We start from the raw sequence: 14403 nt of genomic DNA on the forward strand, positions 1-14403 counted from the left end.
AATTTATCAAAATTTGAGGAAAACGCCTAAGAACACAGAGAAATGTACATCAGTACTCCGAGATTGGTTTGTAGCAGGGGTTCCCTCCCTGTAATCTCTTTTTGAATTTTTAGTGCCGAAAAAAAATATCCGTCGAGAGCTTGAAAAATTTGCCCCGATTATCTTTAAAATTTCTATATAAAATGTGATATTTACTGAAAAAAATTACAGTCTGAAATATGAATTCAGCATAAAGAATTACAGGAACGCTGAGATGTTTTTACAAGAAATAATTATAAAATAATAATATTGAGACATACGGAGCGTTAAAAAATTGAAAACTTTATTAAGACGCAATTAGATAAAATGGACAAAACAATATAGGACAAAATAAACTAAGATAATAATCCTAATAATTTTGTTCTCCACCCACGTCTTAGACTTAATCCTACGTAATAAGAACTCAAGCTCAGAAAAAAAATTATTTACTGGAATTTTTCTATGAAGAACATTTCTGAGATAAGAACATAATCTTCTTACCCCAGAAATGTAGGTACTTTAAAAACATAAGGTAGCGATGTACTTTTCGATTCAGATTTACGAAAACAACACTTAATTCAACGAAGTGTTCTCCAAAACATTCGCTGAATGTTAGTAACTCAAGCTGCAACATTAGTTTACAGGAAACACCAAAAAAGTTTTTTGGTGTGATAGTCTTGAGCAACGGTGAAATTTACACCGTTTTGAAGTTGTATTTTTCAAAAAAGAAATTCTCTCTAGAAATCCTTCTGCTAATTGTGACTACGTTTTTTTTACAAAAATTTCATCTCCTAGTTTTAAGTAGCCCAATTAGGAATTCAGATTGATTGCGCAAGTAGTCCTTCTTGAGCTAAAATATCGATTTGCATTTTTATACAGTTGTCAATAGTATAACATAGATTTTGACAAATAATAAATCGACATAGTTTTTCTCTCTCGAAAAAAACACTACACGATCGGATAATTTTTTTTCAGGAAAAATCAAAATTTTTAATAAATTTTGGAAAGCTTTTAATTTTTGTGACGGACACTTGTTTACAAATTTCAATATAAAGCTATGTAGCTGCAGTTAAAATTTTTCAATAAATCGTAAACCTAATTTAAACTTGTTTTCTAGCGCTTTTAGACCACAATAAAAATAATTTGGCCAACAATTGGAATATAACTTGGGCCAAAATTGATCCATTATAATTGGTTTTCTGTTTTCGACACAATTGAAATGCATTATCCTTATTTTATTTTTGTATTCAAACCATAGAAAAAATTGCACCACTTATATTCTTTGAATAAACTAGGATTGAACTAATTCTCATATTTGCGAACAAAAACATTGCAGAAATTCTTTAACCTACTCAACCAATTTAAACTTTGCAGCAATTAAGATAAATTTTTTTACTGTTCAGATGTATTGTATCTTTTTTATATTTAAAAAAATGTAACAAAAAGAACAGTGTCGACATTTTTTGTCTGTGTTTGTACAACAAAATTTTAAAAAACTGAACATTATATCTCTGCCCCTGTAAATTGATATTGGTTATCTTTTGTGAGAAAAAAAAAACACTTCGCTAAATGCGAAATTCGTTTTTATTAACAAAAAATGAAGTTATTGAGATTCCGATATTTGATCCCCAAAAGTCGGGAACAATTTGAAGCAATTTTGGTTCGGCTTTGAATTATCGATGTTCACCTCCCTAGCTGTAAACTAATGCCAAATTTGCAAACATGTGCAAATTTTTTCTCAAAATTGCCAAATTTGTAAAAATTTGCAAATTATCTCTTCACAAGATCAAATTTGCAGAATTTTGCAAATTAATGTTAAGTTTTTAAAATTTTGCAAACGATGTGCCGAGCTCTGCTTTATTTATCAATGTGGGTTATTTTCCTAGCCATTTCTCAGTGAGTGCTTAATTTAATTAAAAAATGCTCAAAGTACATCTTGTAAACAGTGTCCCGCTTTTTCTCCCCTATTTATTTAACCCCCTATCATTTAACCCCTATTTATCCACCCCTGTATCTTTTAACCCCTCTATCATTTATCCCCGATTTTAATCATTATAAAACAAGGAATAATAAATTAACAATATATTCATTTGGCCATGCCTCGCGGGCCACGGCCATGCCTCAGCGGCCCGTGGGACTTGATATGAAACTATCACAACCGAACGTGGGATTAATTTATCCACTTAATTATGACAAAACATGCCTTTAATGTCAACTGCTAATTGGCGGGATGAAATGATAGAGGGGCGAAATGGTAGAGGGGTTAAATGATAGAGGGGTGATTAAACCGGGGTTAAATGATAGGGGGTTAAATGAATAGGGCTGAAATGAAGTAGAAACTTTGTAAGCGATTTGTGTGGTTAAAACGCCGTACAAGGCCAACTGCGAACTATAAGAGACACAATTATTCTGACCTATTTGCAAATATTTATAAAAATTAATGCATTATTCTACAAAATTTGCACACTTCTTTATAAATAATTGCAGATTTGACATTGAGTTAAAACTAGGCTCTCAACAGGTTGAAAACACCCTTCTAAAATGGAAAAGTTACGCAACTTCAGTGCATATTTTGGAAAGCTAATTTTTGTACTTGTATTACGATTCACAAATTCCGAAAAACAAATTGAACATTTTCCGTTTTTTCAGACTCAATTCATCACGCCAACTTTGGCAAGAAAAAGACGGGACGATTTGACACCATGACTTTTAAACTAAGAAACTAGGAGATTCAACATTGCTCTTCTCTCAGAAATATTTTAACTTTTCTGTCAGGGCTCAACCATTCGCCATCTTTAAACGTATTTCTTTCTTAAATCAAATTATTTCTTTTTCATTTTCTGATTAGTTGATTAGTTAATTAAATCAAAAATCAAAATTTTGAGCTGAGTATATCGATGTATAAAAAATGGGTGAGCTTGAGATTGAATATGTTTTCACTATTATATAAAGCACAAACGCAAAAAGAGAAGAAATGTGAATAGAAAAGAATTCAAAAGTTTGCCAACTCTGAAGAACAAAAAAGAGAAAATTTGTTTGAAAAAATTTTGTCTGTGTTTGTACAACAAAATTTTAAAAAACTAAACATTATATCCCTGCCCCTGTAAATTGATTTTGGTTATCTTTTGTGAGAAAAAAAACACTTCGCTAAATGCGAAATTCGTTTTTATTAACAAAAAATGAAGTTATTGAGATTCTGATATTTGATCCCCAAAAGTGGGGAGCAATTTGAAGCAACATTGGTTCGGCTTTGAATTATTGATGTTCTCCTCCCTAGCTCTAAAGTAATGCCAAATTTGCAAACATGTGCAAATTTTTGCTCAAAATTGCCAAATTTGTAAAAATTTGCAAATTATCTCTTCTCAAGATCAAATTTGCAGAATTTTGCAAATTAATATTAAGTTTTTAAAAATTTGCAAACGATGCGCCGAGCTCTGCTTTATTTATCAATGTGGGTTATTTTCCTAGCCATTTCTCAGTGAGTGCTTAATTTAATTAAAAAATGCTCAAAGTACATCTTGTAAACGGTGTCCCGCTTTTTCACCCCTATTTATTTAACCCCCTATCATTTAACCCCTATTTATACCCCCTGTATCTTTTAACCCCTCTATCTTTTAACCCCTCTATCATTTATCCCGGATTTTAATCCTTATAAAACAAGGAATAATATATTAACAGTATATTCATTTGGCCATGCCTCGCAGGCCACGGCCATGCCTCAGTGGCCCGTGGGACTTGATATGAAACTATCACAACCGAACGTGGGATTAATTTATCCACTTAATTATGACAAAACATGCCTTTAATGTCAACTGCTAATTGGCGGGATTAAATGATAGAGGGTTGAAATGGTAGAGGGGTTAAATAATAGAGGGGTGATTAAACCGGGGTTAAATGACAGGGGGTTAAATGAATAGGGGTGAAATGAAGTAGAAACCTTGTAAGCGAATTGTGTGGTTAAAACGCCGTACAAGGCCGACTGCGAACTATAAGAGACACAATTATTCAGACCTATTTGCAAATATTTGTAAAATTAATGCATTATTTTCAAAATTTGCAAACTTCTGTATAAATAATTGCAGATTTTACATTGAGTTAAAACTAGGGCTCTCAACAGGTTAAAAGTACCCCTCTAAAATAAAAAAGTTATGCAACTTCAGTACATATTTCGGAAAACTACCTTTTGTACTTTTATTACAATTCACAAATTCCGAAAAACAAATTGAACGTTTTCTGTTTTCAGACTCAATTGATCACGCCAACTTTGGCAAGAAAAAGACGGGACGATTTGACACCATGCCTTTTAAACTAAGAAACTAGGAGATTCAACAATGCTCTTCTCTCAGAAATATTTTAACTTTTCTGTCGGGGCTCAACCATTCGCCATCTTTAAACGTATTTCTTTCTTAAATCAAATTATTTCTTTTTCATTTTCTGATTAGTTGATTAGTTATTTAAATCAAAAATCAAAATTTTGAGCTGAGTATATCGATGTATAAAAAATGGGTGAGCTTGAGATCGAATATGTTTTCACTATTATATAAAGCACAAACGCAAAAAGAGAAGAAATGTGAATAGAAAAGAATTCAAAAGTTTGCCAACTCTGAAGAACAAAAAAGATAAAATTTGTTTGAAAAAAATTTTTTGGTTTGAAAAAGGTGTGCGGTTGAGAACTGTAGTGATAAATTGTTAACGATTAAGATATTGAGGAGAAGAGGGATTCGCGATAAAAAGAAGTACAGTTGAGGCGTCCAGAAAAACAAACCAAAATCTGAGCCCCTTTTCCACTTTTCGAGCTTTTTATACAAATACATGATTCAAAACTTCAAGTAACTTCAGGTGTTGGTGCCGAAATGAGTTAATGTCATCAATTTTCAAATCGTTCAAAAGATTATCATGACTGTTTAATATTAGCTTGTTAAGGCAGACCAAATGTGGGCTCCTTTTACAGCCTTAAGGTATAAAGAGCTAGGGCTACTTGATTCATCGCGCGAAGTAGGCTTACCTATATCTCTCAGACTAACCGACTCTGCAAAACACTGAAGGTATAAATCAATTCTAACGATGTATAAAAGAGTTAGCACCGGAGTCAGAGGTATACACATCGTGCAACTACTCTATTAGACTGACTGCAGTCAGTGGAGTTACTGCTATATAAAAGAGAATAGTGTCTTCTCAGTCTCTGATTGGTTGGAGGAGCACATCAATTATTTCTACTGCTACATCCAACCGGGGTGAAGAGTTTTAAATCCGAATCTATGAGTTGTAGCAGAAATACGTCGGATGAGTGATCCTCGTTGTAGAAGGGAGTGAAGATTCGTGTTGTTGTTGAAGTGACGGTTCGAGTTCAAGCTTATTGGATATTACAATATATAATTTTTCGCATTGAATATCTTGTTCGATAAGAATTTTCACTGAAACGCAAATTTTAAACCTTTGAGATCTGATGATAAGATTGCAAAAATCTTGAGCCAACTTGTTGTTCTGCACTGGTGTAATTTTATGCAATCAATTAAAAATGGGGTCATTTTTTAGCCTTAAATCCGAATCTGTGAATTGTAGCAGAAATACGTCGGATGAGTGGTCCTCTGTGTAGGCGGAATGAAGAGTCGTGTTGTCGTTGCAGTGAAATAGTGACTTCTGTCGTTGTCTGGAATCCTTGTCAGTGAAGTGTTGACTAGTGTCGTCAGTAAATTGTCCACCTCAAATTTGTAGTCAGTAGGGGTTCCACTTGCAGGGTTTGCTGGCCAGTAACGTCAATCCTGTCAGATTACCCAACTGTCTCCCTCTGTCCTGTAAAGAGGTTTTGTTCCAATTGGAGGATCGCTTGTAGTCTGTAGTCTATGTCTGATTGTACAAGGAGATTTCTGTTTATCTCCATCTGGTATAGGGTTTTACCAGTTGGATTTAACAGCGTACCTTCTGGTAGAAATCCGTCTTTTAGCTACTGTATGAGCTACATATTCTTTTAAACTTTTAGAGAAATTTAGTGCCTGCTGAGTAAGCTCCGACCGGAGAAAAGAAGAAAAGAACTGATCCTAATCTTCATTTGTGGCAAAGAAAAAAAGATTTAAAGAGTAAAAAATATAAAAGATACATAGAAAGAAAAGAAAAGAAAATCAGTTTAGGGTGAGTTTTTGAGAACAGGGAGTCTCAGAGTTTTTGTGGGTCTGTGAGCCCGAAGTGGTAGGACTGTGGTCTACGTTCGAAATTCGAATTCGAAATCAGGGACCGATTGTGCGAATCCCCGAAGAATTCGAGAAAGTCCTACCATGCAAGACAATGGGCGTGTGCCCGTGGATAGAAATCAACTTCGCAGTGTGGTTGCAACACGAAGAGGTGGTTGAGGATCTGTGTCTCCTCTGCTCTGGTGTCGGTTCTCGATTGGCGAACTTGTCTACTATCCAGTCCCTGTGAAGGAGTTTGAATGTGTGTCCGTACATGCATTTCGTTGCGCCTCCCTATACACAGTGAAAGTATTCAATAGGGACAAGTATCAGGCGATGTATTTTCGCTTAGAGTGGCGAAAACAAGAAAAAAAATTGATGAGATCAAAGTTTCTGAGTGTTCCCTCGCAATAATTGCGTTCTATTATATAACTATAGTTTAGATAATAAGGCGATATTAGTTTAGTGTTCGCATATTGGAGACAAGAATTCATATGTACAAGTGGGTTTGTCCGGTGAAAGTGGTGTTGGAGGAAGATAAAACTGTGAATTGTGCGTAACATTTTTGTCCTGTTGACTTTCTGAGTTTAGTTGTTTACATCCATCTGTGTGGGAGGACGCATAAAAGCAAACTTTAAGTAGAAGGGGGTTGTACTTCTTAAACAAGCAGTAGGGGGTGACATCTCTCGTGAAGAAGGTATTGAAATAATCATTTTGATGATCTGCCAGGGCGAAGAATTACTTTGAAAGGTGCCAAAGGCGTTTTGTTAATCGGGGATTTATAGGGAAGTGGAAGCACTCAGGTGGGAGGACCTTATCCTGTCCTTGTTCAGTATATTCATTTTACAGCTGACCCAAGGAACATGAACTTGCTGTTGGTTTCAACGTATGGTGTGGGGCTATTGAAACGTAATTAATCCTCTCGGAGACATAAATACCGTGATCCGTGTTTATGCCCGGAGGATTTGTAAGTTGGTGGAAGTCAAAGTTGGGACCCGAGGTCCTTTGCATCACATCTTGAGTAGGGGCGAAGGGATTGACTCGACCCTTGGAGGATGAGGGCTGTGGGCCTCTGGGAGGGCTTGCATCATGCCGTGCAAGCGACTGTGAGGCCTGCATTGGTGAGGAGCGAATTGGGTAAATCTTGTGTGCCATGGCCCTGGGGCGTCGTCGTGGGAAATGGTCCGCGCAAAAATAATTATCGGTAGATGTTGGCCGATAGTAAGGAGGGGTTTGGGGAAAGGTTGATTGGGGCCGGTCTGGAGGTGTTGTCGGGTCATAACAGTGTGATGGCGGAGTAGTAGCGACAAATGACAGTGGTGAGGGCATCACTAGTGGTGGGTAGGTCAGTGGTTGGCTAAGTGGACTTGGGCCACGAATTCGACCAGAGTAGGCCCAATTTGGGACTATAGTCTCGGGTGTTGACCGACCCGATTGTGCCGCAGAGACTTCTTCAGCCCAAGAAGAGCTGTTCGGGAGTTGAAGTGATAGCTGCGTTACTGAGAATGACGGTTGTGACGCCAGGGAGAGTATCTGTGGTGATTGCTACACCTTTTGAGAGCTTAATAGAAGTTCTTGTGTTGAACTTTTAAGTCCCATTTGTGTTGGAGGGCTTGAGTGTCTCTCTATGTACAATTCTAATTCCCCTGATGAGGAAGAGGAAGTAGCGGATGAAGACAGTGGATTCACTCGCGCATGAGTTGCCGGTTCCACAGACTGTGGCTGTGGAGAGGCTCAGGCAATCGTGAAGAGGGCCGGCATTTGCATCTCACACAGAGACTTTGGTACTGGTAGAGGTAGCACCAAAGGCGTAAGAGGATAGGGCAGGATGACGTCGACATCCAGCATAATGAGGTCATTTGCTGTTGGGTTGACATTTGGGGGGATAGGTGATCCGCCCTCTTGTGTGCCAGGACTGGCCGCTGTGGTGTCCCTGAAACAAATAAAGGTGATAAATACGATTACTTGGTGAGTTTAAAATCAGTTCTTCTGAGATTTCTTGATAATCAGGATCATTCTCATAAAAATCCTTCGAAAATGATATTGCAGGTTAGCGTTTAAGTTTGCTAGGTTAAAAAATGTGTAAGTGCAGTGCTTGAAAATCAGAGTTTCGATTCGATTCTATCGGTATTTCATGGCATTCATAAATAGATGTGGGGAGAGTAGAGGCTCTATTCTTGTTAGAGTTATTGTGTACGGGAGAGGAAAAAACTTCTTAAGAAATTTTCGAATTTTCTGTGAAATAGATTCGATTCATTTTAAGATTGCGGAGTATTACAATCAACCGAGTGTTTTTGTCGTTTCCTAGTTTTTTGTTGTTTTTATGGTTTAGTGTCAGATTGTAATACATGAAAGATAGTTTGTGAAAATACTCCAACAAATCCAGAGGTGATAATCTTAGCTAACGTGATATTAGGGTTTAGTAGTGACTTAAGATTGAAAAATGCGCTACGAAATAGTCCGAACAGGCACTGTAAAAAATTAAAAACAGTACATATTATGGTTATTTCTTTTAATAAGTTCCAGGGGTATACAAACATTCCTATGAAGGATTAGTTCAAATAGTTGCCGTTGATTAAGTTACGCCAATCGAGACGACGAAGTGTAAATTCTTTTCCGTCAAAAAAGAGTTTGTTAAAATAATTATTGTATTGACTTCGTAATTGTGAGAATTGTGTTTATAATTGTGCTTGTTTTGCAAGGTTTGCAAAATTGACTGCTTGTTCTACTTCAAATTTTTCGGCGGCGTCATCTACTAATTGGTTAAATTTCATCTTATCTATTGAGTTTTCCAGTCTCTTTCACTATATATGCTAAGTTGATGTGCTGTAAAGTCCGCGTGGGTGAAGCGGATCTCAAATTCGTCGGTTGTGAAAATTTTAATGTGGTTTAGCGCTTTAATTCGATAAGGCGTTAAGCGATATGACTCATTGCCATCCGGATCAAGTGATATTTGTTGATCAAAATTTTCAGTTCGACATGGTGCTACAATAGACCAAAGGAAAGTTTTTCGTTTAACTTGGTCAACAAATTGGAATTTTTTTGATAAAATAAAGGAAAGTGTTCTAAACAATGGTTCTCTAGAACATAAAGTGTTCAAGAGACAGTTTTCATTGAAAAAATGAAACAACATTAGAGCTTTTGATTGTAGCGCATGTGTTTCTCTGTCCTGAAATAACATCCAACAAGCGGGAATTTTTGTGTTAAGAGAATAAAAGCGGTCTGTTTTAGATCGCGATCAAAATTGCAGAGTATTTTTATAAATGAATATAATTGTGTAATTTATTTCAAGTAGTACTCTTCTAATCAAATAGTTGCGTTTAGCGTCAATCTGTACATTAAGGTGTACGGCGCCAAACCAAATTTGTTTACGAAAAAATTCGTATTTTTAAGATTTTCGGTATACTGGTGGTTCTCGTGGACTTACATATCCGTTACGGATATCTGTTCTAGTATACGATGTTATTGAGGGTTCTTTATTTTGTACAGTTAAGTGGACTTCTTTAAATTCGTGTGATGATTTTCCAGTGACAAAATTTGAACCTTCGTGATCTTGTATAAGAATATTTTGACATTGTGATGCGTATTAAGGGCTATCCTCATGACATTTATAAATAGGTTTAGTGAGTACTTCAAAACGAGAGAGTGCTTACTCATCATAAAGGTGGTTTTGAAAACGACTAGTATACATGTGCGCGTTGTGTTGGTGTCCCCGATTTGTTTCGTTACGTGCAATTGTTTCAATACAGTATTCTTTTGAAATTTTATCATGTGTGCATGAGATCTACCAACATCAAAAATTCTGGAGTGATTTTTGGGCTCCCAAATAACTGTGGCTTTAATAGCGTGATTTGGAGGGTAATAGCCTCACTGGTCAATAGCCTCACTGATCGCACCAGTTATGGTGGACCCAAGGTCATCTTCTTTTACAGCCTTAAGGTGTAAAGAGCTAGGGCTACCTATTTCTGCGCGCGAAATAGGCTAACCTAGATCTCTCAGACTAACTGACTCTGTAAAACAATGAAGATAAACTTTAATTGATACGGTGGTAATACAATACAGCACCGGAGTCAAGAGTATACATATGGTGTATCTAAACTAGGAGACTGACTACAGTCAGTGAAGTTGCCGCTATATAAATGAGAATAGTGTCTTCTCAGTCTCTGATTGGTTGGAGGAGTATATCCAGTATTTCTACTGCCACACTGGTGCAATCAATGTATTGAGAGGTCATATAGCTATCTCTATTCGAGACCTGGAATTTATGAAAACACCTATTAATTCCATGTGGTCATGTGGTGGAGGGGGGTAAATATTGAATTAAAATACGCGGTCAAGGACCCTAGTTAAAGTCTAGGTTAATTCTTTTCATAGTTCCATCCAAATTCTTTCCATACAAACTTCCATCCAGCCAAATTCTTTTTTTAGAATAGCAGTAAATTTAGCGATGAATTTTTGTAAGAACTGCAAGTTTTAGCGGTGGAAACAACTTTTTCACCGTATAAGGGGTGAAAAAAAATTATTCGCCGCCTAAAATTTTTTTTCGCCTCATTCATCGCATATCGAATCTTACACTTTTTAATCAAACCCACCGCTAATCTTACATCTTTATTGATTTTTAGCGGTGAAACCTTGACCCGATTGGACCATTTTTTTACTGTACAAATGACATTTGTTGTAGCATGTCCTCACTTTTTTGAGTTCAATACTACATCGACAATTATGTTTTTCATCGACAACTTGATTTCTCTATGTTTCCAAAAAAATGAGCTAGCAAATTCCAAAACAACTGATATCGATCCAGCCGAATTCTAGAACACGTTTTTGTCCAGCCAAATTCCATGACGTATGTTTTAGTTCCAGCCAAATTCTAGGACGGTTGTTTTATTTCCAGCCAAAGTCCAGGACATCGCATTCGGCCCAGACAAATTCTTTTCATACCTTAAATCTGTCGAGGACGGTCTTTTCATACCTTAAATCTGTCGAGGACGGTCTTTTAATAATTCTAGGTCTCGACTAGGGATGTATAATACTGCTTTTTTAATACGAAAAATAATCGGAAAACCTGTAGGCACTAATCAGAGGCTATGTTCATTAATAATTTTGAGGATTTGCAACCAAGAGTATAATTTTAAGTGTTTCATGAGTTATAAACGATGTACATAAACTCTTCTGTTTCGTTTCACTGGCTGCGAGGTATGGCCGAATGATTATAGAATCAATATTAATAATACCAAACACATAAAGGATTAAAATTGGGCTGAAATGATAGGGGTGGAAATGGGACACCGTTGTTTTATTGTATTATTTGCGCAAAAATCTTAGTGTTGAAGTATATATTTAAATTCATATCTGCATGTTTTCTTCGACGTCTATGCAAATCTATGATCAGTTTAAAGTGATATCATTTTAGTAGTGGGCGTTGGGGCAGAGTTGGGGGAGGGGTGGGTTGGGTTCTGGTGACATATTCACACGATGTTTAATGAGCCCACTTAACTTTGCCCTTCTCTCAGATCTCCATCAGAAGAACAGAACAAGGGTCAAAGTTCAAATTTCATCACCCCAAGAAAGAAATTTTGTTGACCTGTTCTAATCTTGTAACTGTATCGATACACATACAAACACATTAAAACAATCTCTCTTTGCTCTGTTTTCTGATCACAAAAATCGGTCAGAAATTGGACTCTGACTTTGTTCAAAAAATGAGAATTCAAATTTCTTGGCATTTTAGTTGCAATAATATTTTTAACCGCTACATCAATTAAATGCTTTTCGAAATGCTGAAAATGCCGGAAAAAAATGCTGAAAAAAATAAGGCTTTCGTAACTCTTCAATCTGAAATTCTGATTCAATTTTTCCATTTTAAGAAATAAAACATCGGAAATCGTTTTCAAAATGGTCAAAACTTGAAAATGCAGACAAAATATCCAAGGTTAATAAAATTACTACTTAGTTATCAGTAGAACTCCTATTTATGAAATATTCAGTATAATTTATTACCAGAAATTACGAGGTTTAAAGCTTAAGCGAACTTTATTTGTACAAATTTTGCAACCTTGTCGGTCTTTATCACGCCTGAAATTAATATTACCGTGAACTCATCAAAATTAGTCCATTTTAATCGATTATTGAAAACATTTGAAGGATAACTATCTAAATATAGCGCCAACCCTCATATTAACCCAAGATTTATTGTCATAATAACTTGCCCAATTTAACAAACTGCCTAAATTTTGCAAAATTTGAAGCTGTTTCTTCGGAGAAAACTGGTTTATATCTATTTATATCCTAATTATGTATTCGACCTTATGACTTGTCGGTTTGTTGATCAAATAACCACACAATACAAGCAGTCTGAAATTGGCCTCATTTATCGACTGTTCAAGTTATGACTCTAGTTATGACTCTTATCGAAGGTTATACACTCTCAAGTCGTCTGATCTTTCGTGCCATTCAAGTACATTTCTTTGCAAATTTCAAAATCCACAAAGATCATAAATTTTACTGCTTTATCTCAATTGTAACTCCTCGAATTAAACGGATTTGACAAAAGAAGAGGCGAAGTTTCTATTAAAAGCACACACCTGTTCTTGATTTAAGAAGTGACATTGCGTTTTATTACCCTAAAATCCTGTGATATTAGCAAAATTGGCCTATTCTTAGGGACAATTTGTCGCCAAGGAGAGAACTGAAATATTCTTAGAAATCGTGAACCAGATTCATCTACGATATCCTAAATTGTTCACAGATCTACACATCAATCAACATCGTTTGGGTAAGCTGTTAGCTTTCAAAGTTTTCAAACGATGAGGTTGAACTAATTCTCGCTGTTGAACTCAAATTTATTGTAATATGAAAAAAAAATGACTAAAACAATTATCAGAAAATATTTATCGATCAATGACTTATTTGTTTGAATTTTTACTTTTCTCAGCAGACAATTTTTTTATTGCAAACCTAACTAGGTTATACAAAACAAGGCGGCTCGTTAATTTGCGTTCGCACATGATGTTTCGACCCGCGCTCATCTACATTTTTGACTTAACTGTCTTTTGACTTAAGTTTTTGACAATGAGATAAACAAAAATAGATGTTTGAGTTTAAAAAAATTGTTACACAACCAAACTAATAATTGAATTAAGTATTGCCATGCTTCATTACAACAAAATCTGCCATTAAAAAGACTACGAGAAAAAACAACAACAACAAAAAAGAGAAACAAATTGCACGGCAAAAATTCAATATCTAAAATTAAAAGAACCTATTATCAACGTCAAATTACAATCCGACAAAACCCTAACTACACAAATTTAATTTTTCCTAACTACGCTGCAAATAGTATTTTTCCTTAAAAAGACTAGGTAACAAGTTCACAAACGGAAGAAATAATGAGGCGATAATCAAAAATCAATTAACATTTTTTAAACCAAATAATTTCAAAAGTCTTAAAAAACAATAGCTTTTAACGAAATACCTCTTGATAAATTTACTAAAAAGTCATAATGAAACCAATAGGACCTGACTGTGGTTAGACTAAGCCATCGGAATGGACTAAAGAAGCAGAAACACTAAAAAATTACGATCAGCAGTTTACAAACATTCTGAAAACACAAACTATTGATGCCATTGAAATCATTAGCTATTGTCTGAAAAAAATGCACTTTTTTTCCAATTTCTAAGTTTACTAACTCAGATAAAATTATATTGAATGAACAAACAAGTTCAACTGGGCCATATTTGAAAATCATTTGGATCTGTTATAACGCGATTGTGCTAAAGGAACACAAATACACCACTCACATATTTTTTTATCAAAACGCATTTTGTCCAACAAACAAAACATCCTTTATTTCAGAATATCGGTAAAAATGATAATTTTGAAAAAAAACAAGGAATTGTATGGGACCTCTCAATGATGAGAAAAATTCACAAGTTGACGAAAAGAACCACAAAAACTGAAAAAAATGACAAATCCTTCAAAATCTTAAATATTTATAATATCATAAACTTCAAAACTATTCGCTATAAACTAATGCTTCGGGTAACATAATTTATTCGATCTTTATTTACGAGCTGATGAGAATGGTCAACACTTTACGGCTACCTAAAGAATAAAAAACACAGGCAAGAGAGCAATTTCAAAAAAAAATTGAGCGAGAAAATTGTCGAAGCTATTAAGAAATGAATTTTTCAGTAAAAACTTTTCTACTTTCAAATA

The 14403-nt window shown here is 35.3% G+C and overlaps 1 protein-coding gene across 1 annotated transcript in view; it reads left to right on the forward strand.

Moving 5' to 3' along the window:
- The first annotated feature begins 12087 nt into the window (after positions 1 to 12087).
- LOC142337404 (uncharacterized) overlaps positions 12088 to 14403 on the forward strand; it is a 31041-nt gene continuing 28725 nt past the window's right edge. Inside the window, exon 1 of the mRNA XM_075386579.1 lies at positions 12088 to 12960. The gene's annotated coding sequence lies outside the window, so the exon portion shown is untranslated. The remainder of the gene's footprint in view (positions 12961 to 14403) is intronic.

This window comes from Convolutriloba macropyga, chromosome 4 (genome assembly GCF_964194025.1).
Source record: "Convolutriloba macropyga chromosome 4, txConMacr16.3, whole genome shotgun sequence".
Classification (NCBI taxonomy): Eukaryota; Metazoa; Xenacoelomorpha; order Acoela; family Convolutidae; genus Convolutriloba; species Convolutriloba macropyga.